Here is a 16,810-nt window from a genome sequence, read left to right on the forward strand (position 1 = left end):
CTTGTGTCTGCCTCGTATTTTTACCAGCATGCCACACTTCATGAGAAAAAAACAAAACAATTATAACTAATTTTATAGCCATTTCTGGCTGATCTTTCTTGATTTGGGTTGTTTGTTAGCTATTGTTTGTGATGTATGAGCTACAGAAATTAATATTATGATACAGGTAAACATAGCATGGGCGCAGACGGTGAGAAATATTGTGATTGCTGTTGTTTTACAAATCATTTCCCTGGGGGGCCTGGGTAGCTCAGCGAGTATTGACTGACTACCACCCCTGGAGTTGCGAGTTCGAATCCAGGGAGTGCTGAGTGACTCCAGCCAGGTCTCCTAAGCAACCATATTGGCCCAGTTGCTAGGGAGGGTAGAGTCACATGGGGTAACCTCCTCGTGGTCGCTATAATGTGGTTCTCGCTCTGGGTTGGGCGCATGGTGAGTTGTGCGTGGATGCCGCGGAGAATAGCGTGAAGCCTCCACATGCACTATGTCTCCGCGGTAATGCACTCAACAAGCCACGTGAAAAGATGCGCAGATTGATGGTCTCAGACGCGGAGGCAGCTGAGATTCGTCCTCCACCACCCGGATTGAGTTGAGGCACTATTCCACCACGAGGATTTAGAGCGCATTGGGAATTGGGCATTTCAAATTGGGGAGAAAAGGGGAGAATAAAATAATGATTTCCCTATTTCATGCTCCATTTACCCTAAAGGCAACCTGAAATCAGCACCTTAATAATAGTTTTTAATGTAATATATAGCATGTGACTCGAGGAGTAAAACTGTTCAAGTCCCTTGAGTTAAGGAAAAACATGTTTGCCGCACATTTATTGTCCCCCACACATACTGGCCATAATAAAAACAATCTTATGAAATTCAGGAAACAGTTTCTTTGACTAAATAAATGTTCTGTGCCGTAGCTGAGAGAGAAACGGCAGAAAGATAATGAGGTGTTGTTTCCTGTTATGAATGGACCCAAGCAGAGTTGTCAACAACTGTTAGCTCACTCTGCCTTTGTAACCCAACTTTGGATAAACACATTTGGTTCTCGTACAGGATTAGAATAACCTCAACAACAGGCCAAACTGAGTGCAATAACAGTACAGAAATGTTACAATTCTAAAAATAATATCTGTTCTTTAGAATTTTTTTTTTTTTTTTTGGTCATGCTTGTTTTCCAATAACAAGTTCCACTGGCCCTGGTTGTGAACAGAAAAAAGTACCATGGTACATGAATATGAAAATCATTCAGTACTATTTATATTATTTCAGTTTTGTCCAACCGCTCCATTTACTCTGTATACATCGTTCATACTGAAATAAATAGTAAAAAAAAATAAAAATAAAATAACATGTCATACATCTAATAAGGAATAGTAATAGAGAAGGTTGCTAAATAACAAAAGCACAAAACATATATGCACAAATGTTTTGATTACAAATAATTTAATTTCAACATATGTTTTAAATTAAAAGTTGTATACGTAAACATTTAAGGGATAGTTCACCCAAAAATTGTAATTCTCTCATTTACTCACCCTCATGCCATCCCAGATATGTGACTTTCTTCTGATGAACACAAAGAATTTTAGAAGAATATTTCAGCACTGTAGGTCCTTTCAATGCAAGTGAATGGTGACCAGAACTTTGAAGGTACATAAAGGCAGCATAAAAGTTATCCATAAGACTCCAGTGGTTAAATCCATGTCTTCTGAAGTGATAGGTGTGGGTGAGAAACAGATCAACATTTAAGTCCTTTTTTACTACTACTTTTGTTTTTAGCAATTTGCATTCTTCGTGAATATCACCACCTACTGGGCAGGGAGAAAAAGGACTTAAATATTTATCTGTTTCTCACCCACATCTATCATATCGCCTCTGAAGATATAGATTTAATCACAGTGTCATATGGATTACTTTTATGATGCCTTTGTGTTATATGGACCTTCAGAATTCTGGTAAACTTTTATGATGCCTTTGTGTTATATGGACCTTCAGAATTCTGGTAAACATTCACTTGCATTGTATGGACCTACAGAGCTGAGATATTCTTCTAAAAATCTTTGTGTTAAGCAGAAGAAAGAAAGTCATACACATCTGGTATGACTCGAAAGTAAATAAATGATGAGGGAATTTTCATTTTGGGGTGAACTATCCCTTTAATGCATTATGAACCAATGAACACTTGTGTTTTTATAAATTAACATGGTAACAGTTCACAATGAGGTTGTATTTGTTAGCATAAGTTAACTTAACATAAACTAACAATGAACAATACATTTACAGCACTTATTAATCTTGGTTATTGTTATATTCAACATATACTAATACATTTTTAAGTGTAAAGTTGTAAAAGTTCACATTACTTGATGCATTAAGAACTAACAATAATTTATTTTTGTTAAATTCTGTAAACAATCGGTAGTTTATGATACCTAATGTATTAACTAAATATCATCTTATTGTAAAGTGTTGCATTCTATTCTTTAAAGCATGAGTCATTTAGTCACATTTTTGTCAGGAATTATTTCAATAAAAGTACTGTGGTTGTACCATGGTACAATAATGGTGCCAAGCAGTAATACTATGATACTTTAATATATAACATGGGAATGGTTGTAGTTTTCATTCATTTTATTTACATAAAAGGTATATGTTTTCTTATCATTTAAAGGCAAGCGCACATTTGAGTAAACAATTAGACTTCTATACAGAGAAACAATATAAACCAGCGCTATACATTGAAATGCGAACTGAAAATGAGTTTTAAAAGCACAGCCTCGTTATCTACACGTCACATCACCGCGCTGACAGACGGCAGCACAATAAACGGTCTTTTTTTTATTTTATTTTTTTATTTATTTATTTATTTATTTTTTTTTAAACGGTCATTTTCAAAATATCGGACGTTACGCGTGACGCCACGCCGAACGTGCGCTGACGTCATTTCCTGTTTGTGCTCCCGTTGAGTCGCTAGACGGAGGCCTATCCGCGAGACCAGCACGGGCACTGCGAGCAGTTTAAAAGCATTAAACGCGACATATAATCGCTGTGGGATGAGTTTGGGCGACCGGGCTCGTGTTTTGAGTGACTGAGGGGAGTTTGTAAGGAGTACCGGGCGCTCGGGTGTTGTTTTTTGGGGGCAGCTGAGTGATCATTGGCAGAGTTCAATACACAGCAGCTCGCTCGCGAGGGGAATAAACAAACACTTAACACCTTCAAACACCTTGGATTCGCTCCACTTACATGGGCTTTCGAGGATCTATACGCTGCATTTGACCAACACATCACAGAAGAAGAAAAGTGCAGGTAAGGGACTCGTGCACCGATGATTGAATGCTAGCGTGATGTTTAGCTTAGCCTGAGTTTCTGTATTTAAACTAGACTTAAACATGTTGGGATTTCCCTGTAAAATAAATTCGCAGATGAATTTCTGCATGGATATGTTTGAATCGGTGTATATTTGGTTTACTGGACAGATAAACCCCATCTCCCATCATACCACATGTGCGCATCCCTCTGTTTACCCCCCATTATAAATCAGTTCAATAAGCGAAAGCAGGCTCATTGATGAATATAAGCCCTCTTATGCATCTCTCGTGGGGTCATTGCTTGTTGATTCACTGTAAATGCATGCATCGTGACTTTGGAGAGAGACCTCAAACCACTACATTAATTAAAACAAATAAAAAAAGAATACATGAATTAGTGGAAACGAGTGTATTATTGATCAGGCCCTCTGCGTGCAGTACAGATCTATAGGACAAACTCACTGTACATACTGTATGATCGATTAAACTGATGCTGCTCTGATCTGCCTTCTGATTCTACATTGGACTTCAATGCAGTTCTTCTTGCAGATATAAAGGATTACAGCTTTATTTAAGATGAAAGGGGTTAGAAGTTTGAAAGCTATTAAATAATGCGATCATTAGGTTAGTGCGTGAGTGTAAATGAGGCCTGAAGGTTAGTAAGATTCAGAGGGGTCAGGTTTAGGGCTTCTGAGTGGAAAAAGTCTAAAATTCCTGCACTCAGCACAGAAAGCGTGTAATCATTAGGTTGTTGAAATGGCTCCAGCTCTTGTTTGTCTTTCTCCTTTGGACTTGTGTGTGTGTGTGTGTGTGTGTGTGTGTGTAGAGAGAGAGAGAGAGAGAGAGAGAGAGAGAGAGAGAGAGAGACTTGAGTGGCAGGTTGAATAAGACCATTTCTGTGAAAGAGGAACAGCCATTTAGACCACTGACCGACTGATACACGTACATTAGACACACTTGGCTCAATATGTCAGTGAGGAAGACAGTATTTGTGCTTTTAATGCCAGTACTTGTTGTGTTAAGCAATTGTGTAAGGGACTAGCAGGGGTGTCACAAGGTGGGGATTTTATTTTGCAGGGATAATCCAGTGTTGTGCCCATGGTGATCTGATAGCATGCCAGATCTGTGCGAAGAGGCATTGCAGTGCCCGCAATCACCATTGGCACAGACCAGTCTGACACTCAAAGCATTAAAAAGGGGAGTAAAGAGCAGCCATTTTTGTTATTAAAGGAATTTTCTGAGTTCAGTACAAATCAAGCTCAATTGACAGCATTTGTGGCATAATATTGATTAACACAAAAATAAATTTTGCCTTGCACCTTTTCTTAAAAAAAATAAAAATAAAGAGAAATTTGTGGTTACACTAGCTGCTTTTCCACTATCGCGCAAATTATTCTTTGTTTTTGTCTTCTGAATTTTTTTTATGCAAACAGTATGGTTTTTAGTTCAAATAAATAAAGTTCAAAGTTTGAAATCAAGGTGTCTTGCTTTATTGTGTAGGCTTAACCCTAACCCTGCTTAATGAAAATTACCCCATAGTTCCACATAGCGTCCAACCAGCGGTAATACCGGTGTTCGTCGGTTTCCTGGAGGAGTTTTTTTTTTTTTTCTGCGACCAACTGACCAATAAAAACTTGGTCGACCAAGACTCTTCTCATCGACTAACATTTGGTCGAATATCAGGGGGCAGCTCTACTAGCAAGCAGATCGAAAAAATAAAACGCATCTCTCTACAAGCTGCAGCAGTGATGATGAGTGTGTTTGATTTGCTCAGTGAGGAAGAAAATGTTCGAGACACTTCACAAACTATTTCAGTTCACCTGCTGGACAAGTTGACTGATGGTATTATCATGCATACACAGTCTGAGGGGTGATTAGAAAGAATCGAGTGAAAAAAATTGTTTAATGGTTAAAACATGTTATCATTTGGAACAGTATTAATTGTATTTATACCACGGGTCTGCTGAATGCTTGATTCTGAATGGTTGACGGAAGTTCTATGGTGTGAAAGTATTTTTCAAGTAAACGCACGATTATGAAGTAGTTCCAGGTCTTGATCACATAACGGTTCCATATCACTTCGCCAAATTATTTGTTATTTCAAAGAGCTATACAAGCTACCACAACAAAATAACAAAATAAAACAAAGACACTGGTTAAGTACATCGGATAAGAATGACAAACAATGTCTATAATATCCTAAATTTATTTCAGTTTCGATTGAAAAACTTCCTTGGGCTCCCTCTCTTTCTCTCTCTCTCTCATCTCATCCCCCCACACACACACCCCCACACCATACATGCTACCACAGCAAAATAACCATATAAACAAGACATTGGTTAAAGTAAATCAGTTAAGAACGTCATGACCCCGGACATGATCAACACAACAGTTTCTATTATCCGAAATAACTTTAAATATGTAAAACTTTTTTGTTTCAATGTAATTAGCCTCACATTGCTATAAAGGAAAGCACCACGCTACCCGCCCCCCCCCCCTTTCGCTTGCTTGCGCGCACGCACGCACACACACACACACTACCTTGGTACTCCAATGCCGAAAAGCAGCACATCCTCTGTTGCTAGTAGAAAAAGTGACATTTTCGAACTAGCAACGAAGGCTTGAACTGTATTAAAGCTAGATACACTAGATCAATACAAATTCAAAATTATGTGATATCTTTGAGAAGCACCTTCGTGCTCCGTCTCTCACACATGTGGACACACATACGTATATGCATTATGCACACACTTACTTGAGAGTGAGACATGACGGCTCTATTTCAGTCACCGGCATCTCAGTAGGGTTGAAAACAGTTGGGTCAATCATTTGGGTTCAGAAGAACTTTATTTGTTGACTGGAGTCGTGTGGATTATTTTGATGCACCCTAAATTTGCATTTTGGACCGTCAAAAAATGGAGTACATTCACTTGCATTGTTTAAAGGAGGAGGCCTGAAATGAAATCCTAAAAATCTTAAATTCTGTTTTGATGAAGAAAGAAACTCAGATACATCTTGGATGGCCTGAGAGTGAGTAAATTATCAGCAGATTTTCATTTTTGGGTGAACTATTCCTTTAAGGTTTTTACGACTGAAATCGGTATCTACACACTCACCGTAAAAAAAAAAAAAAGGTTTGCTTTGTCGCCACATGAATGTTCGCTCCAGCTGAAAATGGTTTGTTAGGAATCTATTGTTTCGACTAGTTCACGATTCATGTTGATCGTGGCGTGGAATCGCGCCGAACATTCGTTTGGTGTGCAAAGGCCTTAACTTATTTTGAACCCGGAATATTCCTTTAATAGTGTTTGCTAAGGCAAGAATGACTGTTATTGCTCATGTTTAGGATTAGGGTTCACATCCCAGAAGTGTGATATAAAATGTAAGTGCGTCATTCTCAAGCCAGGGAAAGTCGGGGAAACGTAGCCGTTATTTTCTATAAGATAAAATGTGCCATTTTACTGTATCATTGTTTAATTGGGGATTTGGCGTGCAGAAAACGAAATCATCAAGTTGATTGCTTCTCTTTTCTTTGCTACTGAATGTATTCAGATGATGTTACTTTAATGTTTTAATATTTGGATTAGTTCACTGATTCAGGGTCCCAACGGTCATGGAAAACCTGGAAATATCAGGGAATTTTAAATTGTGATTTCCAGGCCTGGAAAAGTCATGCAAATTAGCCTAGGCATAATCAAATCTTAGATTTTTTTCTAGTGAAATATGGAGTACTTTTCTAGTTATTCTCAGCTCTAAAATATTTAATTGTACTCTTTGTTGCATTCCGATCAGCTTGTAGGTACAAGATTTTAATGTGTAATTCTTACAAGTTATTTTTAGTGCAATAAACAATCTTAAGTAGTTTATCTTTCTTATTTAAAGGTGCACTCAGTATTTTTTTCCTCATTAAAAAAGTTGAACTCAAAGACATGAATTGTAATTTTGCAATATATGCATGAAATCATGACCTCTCACATTAAAATGAAGACTCCAGTCATATCAGTAACCTTATGTTACTGATATGACTGGACTCAAGATGGCGCCGAGTATGGCTGCTGCGTTGCGAGCTCCGACACAACATAGTAATGTTTTGTTTGTTTTGTTCACAATTCTTATGTTTTTTGTCTTGGATGTTGTCTGCCTTATTGTCTACGACAGACAAACACTTTTGGACATTGGTTCAGCAATCTCACACCATAATCCGGACTTCACATTCCTCAATGCCGACCCGCTGTTTACAAACACGCAAGCGGAGCCCTTTGTCTGGGCAGCACGGCCGCGGAAACACAGGAGGAAAAGAGGAAACAGAGCTGGCGTTCTCATCAGAGTAAGACGCCGCGCAAATCGACCCCCGCTACCCACTATTCTACTGGCAAATTATCTCTCTGGATAACAAGCTCTGCGAGCTGAAAGCGAGGATCTCTTTCCAATGAGATACAAGGGACTGGTGCATTATCTGCCTTACGGAAACTTGGATGTCTGCGGAGATTCCAGACTCAGCCATTGAACCCGTGGGGTTCTCCGTGCACTGAGCGGACAGAGCGAAAGACCTCTCAGGTAAAAGCAGAGGAGGTGGTGTATGTTTTATGATCAACAAATCCTGGTGTGATCTGAGGAACGTGCATTCTATCAAGTCTTTCTGCTCTCCTGATCTGGAATTTCTTATGCTTCTGTGTCGACCATTCTGGCTACCGAGGGAATTCACAGCAGTCATTATCACTGCTGTGTACATCCCCCCACAAGCCGACACAGACCGGGCACTCAAGGAACTGTATGGGATTATAAGTGAGCAGGAAACCGCGCACCCTGAGGCCGCGTTCATTGTGACCGGGGACTTTAATAAAGCCAGTTTAAAATCAGTCGCACCAAAATATCACCAGCACATTAGTTTCAACACACGAGGGGACCGGATTTTGGACCATTGCTACTCTCCATTCCGGGATGGCTACAAATCCCTCCCCCGCCCACCATTTGGCAAATCGGACCACTCTTCCATTCTGCTTCTGCCCGCTTACAGGCAGAAATTGAAACAGGAAGCACCCACCCTCAGAACGATCTAGTGCTGGTCGGACCAATCAGATTCTACGCTACAAGACTGTTTTGATCACACGGACTGGGAGATGTTCTGGTCCGCCTCTGATGACGACATCGAGCTTTACGCTGATAGCGTAATGTGTTTCATCAGAACGTGCGTAGAGGATGTCGTTCCGACCAGAACTGTACGAATCTATCCGAATCAGAAACATTGGCTCAATAGCGATGTTCGCGCGGCACTTAATGTGTGGACCTCCGCTTTTAATTTCGGGAACGTGGAGGAGCATAAACAAGCCAGTTATGCCCTCCGAAATCGGAAATCAGAACCGCAAAACGCCAGTACAGGAGTACGATTGAAGGACAGTTCAACACCACCAACTCTAGAAGCATGTGGCAGGGAATTAACATCATCACGGACTTTAAAGGGAATAAAAACTCCGCCGTGAACACTGCTGCCTCTCTACCGGATGAGCTAAATACTTTTTATGCTCGTTTCGAGGGAAATAACACCACCCTCGCTGAGAGAGCTCTCGCGGCTGAAGCTACAGAAGTTAGTTCACTCTCCGTCTCTGTAGCGGATGTAACCCGATCCTTCCGACGGGTGAATATCCGCAAAGCCGCTAGCCCAGACGGCATTCCGGGCCACGTCATCAGAGCGTGCGCGAACCAGCTGGCTGGTGTTTTTACGGACATTTTCAACCTTTCCCTCTCTTTGTCTGTAGTCCCCACATGCTTTAAAACATCCACCATTGTGCCTGTTCCAAAACAATCAAAAATATCATGCTTAAATGACTGGCGTCCTGTTGCTCTGACCCCCATCATCAGCAAATGTTTTGAGAGACTAATCAGAGATTACATCTGCTCTTTATTGCCACTCTCTCTTGACCCGCTGCAGTTTGCTTACCGCAACAACCGCTCCACTGATGATGCCATTGCATCTACACTACACACTGCTCTCTCCCACCTGGAAAAAGGAACACTTATGTGAGAATGCTGTTTGTAGACTACAGCTCAGCATTCAACACCATAGTGCCCTCCAAGCTAGATGAGAAGCTCTGGGCTTAAACAGCTCGCTGTGCAGCTGGATCCTGGACTTCCTGTCAAGCAGACGCCAGGTGGTTAGAATAGGCAGCAACATCTCCTCATCACTGACCCTCAACACTGGAGCCCCGCAGGGCTGTGTTCTCAGCCCACTCCTGTATTCCCTGTACACACATGACTGTGGCAACACATAGCTCCAATGCCATTATTAAGTTTGCTGATGACACGACGGTGGTAGGTCTGATCACTGACGATGATGAAACAGCTTACAGAGAGGAGGTGCACAATCTGACATGCTGGTGTCAGGAGCACAACCTCTCCCTCAACGTCAGTAAGACAAAGCAGCTTGTGGTGGACTTCAGAAGAAAAGACAGAGAACACTGTCCCATCACCATCAATGGAGCACCGGTTCAGAGAGTCAGCAGCTTCAAGTTCCTGGGTGTCCACATCACTGAGGAACTCACATGGTCCATCCACACTGAAGTCGTTGTGCAGAAGGCTCATCAGTGCCTCTTCTTCCTGAGACGGCTGAGGAAGTTTGGAATGAACCGCCACATCCTCTCACGGTTCTACACCTGCACTGTGGAGAGCATCCTGACTGGCTGCATCTCCGATGGTACGGCAACAGCACCGCCCACAACCGCAAAGCACTGCAAAGGGTGGTGCGAACTGCCAGACACATCATCGGAGGTGAGCTTCCCTCCCTCCAGGAAATATATACAAGGCGGTATGTGAAAAAAGCTCGGAGGATCATCAGAGACTCCAGCCACCCGAGCCATGGGCTGTTCTCACTGCTACTATCAGGTAGGCGGTATCACAGCATCAGGACCCGCACCAGCCAACTTCATGACAGCTTCTTCCCCCAAGCAATCAGTCTTTTGAACTCTTGATCTCCCACGATCAAATACATCAGCACTGCACTTTATTACCCTTACTCTTATATCTCACACCGGACTGTCATAAATTATATTATTATATTATATTCTCTCTTAACAACTGACTATCAACCGACAGCCTGAATGTCAATACAGTACAATACTGTACATTCTTTATATACTTTTATATATTTGTATTTTTTATTTTTATTGTATAGTGCGTATTGTATACTGTACAGTGTATGTTATTATTTGTATATTGTTGAGTGTAATTATGTGTATATCAGATGTTTAAATTGTGCTGTGTTAATTTGATGTTATTGTAAATTGGTATATGTCTCATCACTGTCACGACTGCTATGTTGATCGGAACTGCACCCAAGAATTTCACACACCATTGCACTTGTGTATGTGGCTGTGTGACAAAGTGATTTGATTTGATTGATTTGATTATAAAAGCTGTTTTATTCTACATGGAGAGGGTCCGCACATGGGGGCTGCCATGTTAGAATCACATGACCAGCCGAATACTACTCGCTTATTCTCAGTAACCGTCCTGTTATTTGACACTTTCACTCACTGATTAAAGTAATCATGGCTGACTGTGAATACTACATTTCTACAATGACATCTGAAACTGAAAACTACTGACTTTATGCTGCATCCAAGTCACTAGGTGTCAGTGTAAGTCCAAGATGATACAGACAAAAGTTACTGAGTGCACCTTTTAAGACACATTAGGGGAAGTATTTAAAAAATACTATCAATTTGATATAATAATGCCCCACACTGTAAAATTACTTTTTAGGAGGATTCAGTGTCCAACAGTGATCATCTTTTAGTGTGTTGTTGATGCGGTGCTTTTGATGGCTATAACAGCAGCGGTGCATAAATGGGCTAAACTTAAACCATTAAAGAAGACAAACTTCTTTCAGAGAGTTTTCCACTTTTAAGCACAACAAGCCATAATCACGCAAAAACACTCTCCAAGAAGTTGTCTTTTAATTAATTTAAGAATTGGTTCTCCCATTAAAACCACCACCACTAAAAATATTAATGTTATTAGTCAACCCCACTAATCGACTAGTTAGTTGTTGGACGACTAGTCTATTAGTCAGCCACCTTGGCACATCCCTAGTCCTGTCCATGTCTAACTGTACAGCGAGTCTGTGCTGTTTTGGAACTGTTTTTTTCTTCGTAAACTTGGGCTATGTGAACATCTTTTATGTCTGTTATGACATGTCTCCCTGCTTTTTCAGCATCTTGTGTGATGAGCCCAGCGATTTTAAGACGTTATGTTAAGTTAAAGAAGATTTTTAAATCACATTTTGCGACAACTCCATGCTGTGCCATTCTCTGTGCTGCATCCAGCTTTTTTTAACGCAGGAATACGTTGTAGGGGTGGGTATCGATTTTCCGATGCCTTGTGATCTTCATTTTAGCAATCTAAATTTTTAAATCCCAAGATCTATCTTTTACTCTATGGGCAACCCTCCACTACAATGATAGGAAATCACTCGCATTTGCAACCAGTTATCTCGTTATGCAATTTAAAGTACATTTATATGACAACTGGCTGGTAAATGTTCAAATTTCGCTTACCAGTGATTGTGAATTATAGTGGTGGATTATTCTGCAGCAAGATCCTTTCACTGCATGTTGAGAGTAAAATTTGTTCAATGTGTGTCAAAAGACAAGATTCACGTGACCCATTTGTCATACCCTTTCTGTTCTCTACAGTCAGTTGTTGATCAAAAACTTACAAAACAAAAATAAACATTTAATTCTAATCATAGCACGGATGAGATAACGTGCTCATTTACAGACATTCTTTACAGAAATGCCAGTTTTCTTAAAGAGACAGTGCCGGTTTTTAGCTTGTGTTCAACATATCATTGTAAATACTTGTAAATAGTAAAAAAATATATATATATGAAATTAAACAAAAATGTAACAAAATATATGCAATGTGATATATTTATTATGAAATACATGGATTTGTTCATTTTTAAAAAGCTAAAATGTGACCAAAATGATGAAAAACTATTAAAATATAAGTATAATTTATATTTTTGTAATGTACCTAGTTAGAAGGTCTTCTGTATAATTATCAGCATTAGGTGGGAGAGAATTTATTTCATATGTAAGCAAAAGTGTCATTATAACTGAAACCATTTTAATATGATTTATTTGAATATTTACTTTCAGAAATATTTGACTTCAGAAAATGTAAGCATCTAGTTGCATACTTTCTATTCTTCTCACACACGTGACAGTAAATAAGCTCTGAGTTTATTGATACACCTCCATTTACAACCTAAGCATAAAGATTGTTTGAAAATGCAGCTCTAAGAGGCTAAGTTTTCTAATGTGCCCGAAAACAGCGTGTATCTTAACTTGTTCGGCGTACATAGTGGTGTTTTTACCTGTTGATCAAACCGACTTCATTCTAATCTAATTGGCATCTCCATGGTGATGGACTAGTGCTTTCATGTATCCTTTTGGAAATGGTTTAAAAACACATTGCTGTAAGAGTGGCCGATCCTTGTCCCATGTTCATTAAGTTTGTATTGTAATCTAATCCTACCTGGGAGGCCAGTCAGTTCAATCAGATTAAAATGTTATATGTACAATGATCATCAGGGTAAAAGCAATGTGTTGGCTTTTTAAAGTAGTACTAATTTGCACTCACTTCCCCCAAATGACTTTCTTATAAAAACAAAGAAATTGAAATTAAGTTCAATTAAGAAATTGAAAACTTGTATATGTATCAAACTGTAACTCCAGAAGATGCGCAGGTAAATCCGCTCTATCTCTCCCTCTCTCATGCATGTATCAGCAGCACATTGAGCGGTTGTTCGGTTTAGTGTGAGCACAAGCAGTGACTGAGCGCTTTGTCGGATAGTTACTGAACTTAAGTATAAACTTTTCTAAACCTGTTAATTTGACATAAAATGGTGTTATTCTGCATCTCCGTTAGCGAGCGATGCGATAAAACTATCACTCCTGTTAATAATTAACAAAGGTGTTAAAATTGCAAGCGCATTGGGCGATCTATAGCTTTGACGCCTTTCATATCTTGCTGCTCCATCTAGGGCTGCAACAACTATCGATAATGGAAATCATCAACAACGAATTTCATTATCGATTAGTTGGATATTTGCAGTAAGCATGGAGAAGCCCCGTCAGTGACATCACTGCACAGACAGATGATAATGTGTTGCATTATGAAACTCGTTTGAAAAACAACGGAGACAAAACACGACCCAAGTTGTCCAGTGCACGAGAGCACTTTATAAACCCTTCAAAGAAGATGATAATAAGCGAACAATTTAATGTGGAGCAGTTGCTGCGTCAAGTGCTTTGACAAAGTGCTTGTGCAGTTTGAAGCACAAGAGTTGTTTCTCTCCAGCGCATCACTTTCATTTTACTGCTATTTTCTATGTTTTATAATGTAAACATGTTATGAATTTAAAATCAGCCGCTTCGCAAAACTGTTTACCACAAGCGAGTTTCTGTTAAACTCTAACGAGCAAGCGAGCACACGCATCTGCGTCAATCAAACCGATCGCAATGGAGAAAGGGAGCGCAGTCATTTTGATTAAACTGTCCAACATCATACCACTATTTCAGTTTCAATGTAATCAGTTGTGCAGCTTTCATGGATATCAGACTGAAGTCTCAGCAGTCAATGTGTGCCAGATTTTAAAGTGTTTTCTCCTGCTCATGTAACGCATGTAATACAGTGAGCACCAGAATGAGTCTTTTCAAGCGCGAGAGTGAATTTGTACAGGGTTTACAGATGATTATACTATATTAAACTGTATATAATGCAGAATATAATGTATAATAATGCTAAGTGTCCTGATAATGCCACATCATGTAATGTCTGATTTCACTAGTATACAACAGCAAACATTATTTTACTGGACAAACATACACAATTTTTTGAAAAGAATAGTTTAGAAGCATGTAATCAGTGAAAATACTATTTTAAAAACTATATTATTAAAATACTTTAATGTATTTAATGTAAATGTAAAGCATACTGTATCTAACATAATTATGTATTTTTCAGCTGGGCAGAATTATTAATATTTCTGTTCTCGTGTCACTATTGCCCTCTGCTGGGCTGATTTTTTTTTTTTTTGTCACACTCCATCCCCGATGGGTCATTTTACTCATTAATGATGAGCATTTTTTGTTATGTTTTACAAGTAAAGGAACTGTTTCGCATATGTCCTGAAAGTAATAATAATAATAATAAATTTAAACTTCTGATGAATCAGGCTTTGCTCAAAGTTTTGGGAGAGTATAGAATTGTTAATTCAGTAATGTAAAGCAAACCAAATCCTTACACCCTTTACATTTCAGTTTTTTGAAAAATCATATTTTAATAAAATACAGGAAATTTAATTTTTATGAATCGATTATTAAAATAAGCGTTAGTTGCAGCCATAGCTCAATCATCAATCATAATGCAGCACATTTGTTAAAGGCAGAAATACCTAAATGTGTACCAGCTGCATGGTGAAGAGACACTTAAACACCTGTTTCATCTCTCATTCTCCATCTCTATCCAGGGTCGGAAATTAACAGGGGCTCTGGGCAAAAATGCCCTTGCAAAGAGTTCTTGATGTTTTATTAATAACATCTGCTAGCCTATAGGCCTACTTCCAAATACATACATTGCGATCTTCATTGGAATGTTTTGCTGAACATAACTTGTTTTGTGCCATCTGTTGTGCAGATGTTGCAGAGTCAGTGGCAGATGCTCGCGCCATAAGCGCGCACAAACGGGCACTCACTTCTCACTGCCCCCTAATAGTCTACCAAATGTTAGTTGATAAGAGTCTTGGTCGACCAAGATTTGATTGGTCGGTTGGTCGCAGAAAAAAAACTCCTCCAGGAAACCGACGAACGCCGGTATTACCGCAGGTTGGATGCTATGTGGTACTATGGGGTAATTTTCGTTAAGCAGGGTTAGGGTTAAGCCTACACAATAAAGCAATTTTTTTTTTTTTCCTTTTCTCCCTAATTTGGAATTCCCAATGTGCTCTAAGTCTTCGTGGTGGCGTAGTGACTCACCTCAATCCGGGTGGCGGAGGACGAATCTCAGTTGCCTCCGTGTCTGAGACCGTCAGTCCACGCATCTTATCACGTAGCTTGTTGAGCACGTTACCGCGGAGACATAGCGCATGTGGAGGCTTCACGCTATTCTCTGCGGCATCCACACACAACTCGCCACACGCCCCACAGAGAGCGAGAACCACATTATAGCGACCACGAGGAGGTTACCCCATGTGACTTACCCTCCCTAGCAACCGGGCCAATTTGGTTTCTAGGAGACCTGGCTGGAGTCACTCAGCACGCCCTGGATCCGAACTCGTGACTCCAGGGGTGGTAGTCAGCGTCTTCACTCGCTGAGCTACTCAGGACCCCAATAAAGCAATTTTTATGTATTTTAACAAAAAATTCAAATGAAACTGGAAAAAAATTAAGTGCAATTAAAATGTGTGTTGTTCAACTTTTTGAAAGATGGCTTTACAACAGTTGTGAAGGGCAACATCTCCTACTTCATCCGTGCATTCTCTACCGGTTGGGTTTACGTTTTGTTCCCTCTTTCACGATATATATCCCCCCCGGGCTGAGGGATCGGTGAATATTCTTGCTTTAGTGATTTTGCATTGAAAATGAAATTAATTTAAATCAAGTACATTTCTAAATTCAAATTGCACTCCAAATGAAACAAAAAAGCAATTAAAATGAAGTGATAAAAGAATAATATATATATATATATACACCTTTCCATTTACCCTCAGACAAGTATCCATCTAAACATGCAGGTAGAAAATTACTTACACAAATGAAGACATAAAAACATTTATAAATGTAAAAATAATTTTTATTATGATAATAATCACTGAAATATAAATCATGGTTCGAGGTGTTTTTGTATTATTTTATGTTTTAATCACAGGTGTATAGGCTGCAGAGTTGCATTCACAATGAACTGCTCTGTGGAAATAAAGTCAACTGAACTCAAAGCACCTCCTGCGCTGAGATGTCTGAGGTCATTTGCAGCACTCATAGACAATACTGTTCTTGCATAAAAAAATTCAGAAGACAAAAACAAAGAGTACAAACAGCACATCATACAAAAATAATATCTAGATAAATAGCTTTATGTAAAATAAAACATTATTAATGATACAATAATAATTTTACATTAACCACTTTTAGTGTATGAATCAAATCTCTGACTAATTTTCATTGTAAAATGTTTATTTTTGCATTGATTTATTCAACTGGCATGATGGAGTTGCCAAGTTTTCTTAAGATCCTCATTCCAAATCTGGAGAAATGCTGTCATCTCAATCGATGCATTAGTTTTGTAGGCTGTTAATTTAATAGCCAAAATATTTGGAAATATGTGAATATGAGAGTTTTGTTTCAGTAACAATGCACATTATGCAATGTTCAGATCATGCAATTTTGTAATTATTGAAACATGGCAATTTTCAAATTGAATTAATTGTTTAAATTCTAACAT

General features: G+C 39.2%; 1 protein-coding gene across 2 annotated transcripts in view; it reads left to right on the forward strand.

Annotated features, from left to right (window-relative positions):
- Nucleotides 1–2,949: 2,949 nt before the first annotated feature.
- Nucleotides 2,950–16,810, forward strand: part of LOC127456456 (RAC-beta serine/threonine-protein kinase-like) — a 41,866-nt gene continuing 28,005 nt past the window's right edge. For both annotated transcript variants that reach the window (XM_051724972.1, XM_051724971.1), the window contains exon 1: nucleotides 2,950–3,305. The gene's annotated coding sequence lies outside the window, so the exon portion shown is untranslated. The remainder of the gene's footprint in view (nucleotides 3,306–16,810) is intronic.

Source organism: Myxocyprinus asiaticus, chromosome 18, assembly GCF_019703515.2.
Source record: "Myxocyprinus asiaticus isolate MX2 ecotype Aquarium Trade chromosome 18, UBuf_Myxa_2, whole genome shotgun sequence".
NCBI classification, from domain to species: Eukaryota; Metazoa; Chordata; class Actinopteri; order Cypriniformes; family Catostomidae; genus Myxocyprinus; species Myxocyprinus asiaticus.